The sequence below is a fragment of the Nicotiana tabacum genome, chromosome 17 (genome assembly GCF_000715075.1).
Source record: "Nicotiana tabacum cultivar K326 chromosome 17, ASM71507v2, whole genome shotgun sequence".
NCBI lineage: Eukaryota > Viridiplantae > Streptophyta > Magnoliopsida > Solanales > Solanaceae > Nicotiana > Nicotiana tabacum.
The window spans coordinates 97,338,326-97,340,478 of NC_134096.1; positions in this window are offsets into that span (position 1 = coordinate 97,338,326).

Genomic DNA, 2,153 nt, shown 5'->3' on the forward strand with positions numbered 1-2,153 from the left:
TAGAAGTTCTTCAGGCTTGAATCCAGGTGTAATTTGGTGTTTTGGTGTTGATTGGAGTGATTCGAATATTCGACTAAGTTTGCATGGGGTTTCATGACTTATTGGTATGATCAGTTGAGGTCCCGGAGGCCTCGGGGTGATTTCGGGTGGTAAACGGCTTGATGAGAGTTACGGATATGCAGCTGGAGCTGCTGCTACTGGTGTAACCGCACCTGTGGAGTGGGAATCGCAGGTGCAAGTCTGCAGAAGCGAAGAAGGAGCCGCAGATGCAGCCAAGAAGGAGTTGGGCAGGAGCCGCAAGTGCGAAGAATTTTCTGCACATGCGAGGGTCGCAGATGCGAGCAGCTGGGCGTAGGTGCGAAGGATGGCCGCATGCGCGATGGATTCCCACACCTGCAATAGGCGCATATGCGGTCTCGGGGCCGCATGAGCGAGATCAAGATTTTTAAGTGAAATTCGCATCTGCGATAGAATTTTCGTGGGTGCGGCATCGCAAAAGCGACACGAGGACCGCATGTGCGGTATTTCTGGGCAGAAAAATACCAGCTCGAGGGTTGGTCTTTCATTTTTGATTTTGGACTTGAGAAGCTTAGGAGAGAGGCGATTGTTCGAGGATTTTTAAGGAAAATATTGGGGGTAAGTAATTCTAACCCGGATTGGTCTAAATTTCGTGAACCTATGGCTTTCTCCATCATCTAATTAGGGATTTATGTTATAAATTTGGGGGGAAGTGGTGGAAACTTCATAGGCTAAAATTTTGAGTTTTGGAAGTTGATTCGAGGTTAGATTCGAGTAATTTTTGTATGGTTGGACTCGTGAGTGGATGGGTGTTCATATTTTTGTGACTTTTGTCGGATTTCGAGATGTGGGCCCGGGGGCCGATTTGAGCATATTTCGGATTTTTACTTATAATTTCGTGTTGCTCTTGTGGAATTGATTCTTTAAGCCAATATTGATTATCTCGTACTGCATATGGATAGATTTGGAGCGTTTGGAGATTGATTCGAGGGGCAAAGGCATTGCGGAGTAGGATTGTTGCGCGTTTGAGGTAAGTAACAGTTTAAATCTAGTTTTGAGGGTATGACACCCCGAGGATTGGTATGAAATGAGTGTTTGGAAGTGACGTACATGCTAGGTGACGGGCGTGTGAGCGTGCACCATGAGGGATTGTGACTCGATCCGTCCCGTGAGATTGTAAAGTCGAATAGCCATTGTTATTACTTGTTTTTCCTTGCCTTTGAGCAATTGACTGCCTTTCATGTTAGAAACCATGCTTAGGCCTTATGATATCATTGTTGGGACCCCTAACGGCCGTATACTTGTTGAATTGATTATTAATAGCTATCTTGTACTCAGTCACAGCCTTACTTGTGTGTTATATCTATGTTCCCTCTCATTTCTTGTTGATACTTGTTGTATTTTTTGTTTGGGCCGATTATTATGATATTCTGTGAGCCCGAGGGGCTGGAGAGGTTAGTGACTGAGATAGGGCCTGAGCGCCGAACTGTGAACTATGTGAGGGTATATGGATCGGGTTACACACCACAACGAGCCTTATGGCTATTTATGGACTGTGGATCAGGTTGCATGCCGCAACGAGCCTTATGACTACTTATATGATTGGGTATGGCTGCACGCCGTAGCGATATAGTGCTTGGGCTAGAAGGAGCCCCTCCGGAGTCTGTACACCCCAAGTGAGCGCAGGTATCTATTGAGAGTGTGTATTAAGGGCTGAGAGCCGAGAGTGTGGGCTGATGAGATGAGTTGAATGACTGCTGCCTTGAGAGGATGTACTTGCTTTTATTTATTGTTGTACTTAGTTGCTATCTGATGTTGTTGTGAAATTTCTGGAAGATTCATATCTGTCTTACTTGGGCTCGAACTGATTTGACTTATACCACCAGATTTGAAAGCATGTTCACTCTTTACTGAAAACTTTTGAAATGATTTGTATTACTATAGCTCGTTACTGCTTCTGAGTTCTTTATTTAATTCTGTTACTTGCTGAGTTGGTTGTACTCACGTTACACCCTGCACTTCATGTTTAGATCCATGCGTGTACGGTTCTTGCGGTCGCTGAGTTCGTGCGCGGGCTGATTATCGAGACTTACGAGGTAGTTGCCAGCGTTCGTAGTCCTTGTTTCTCCTTTCTT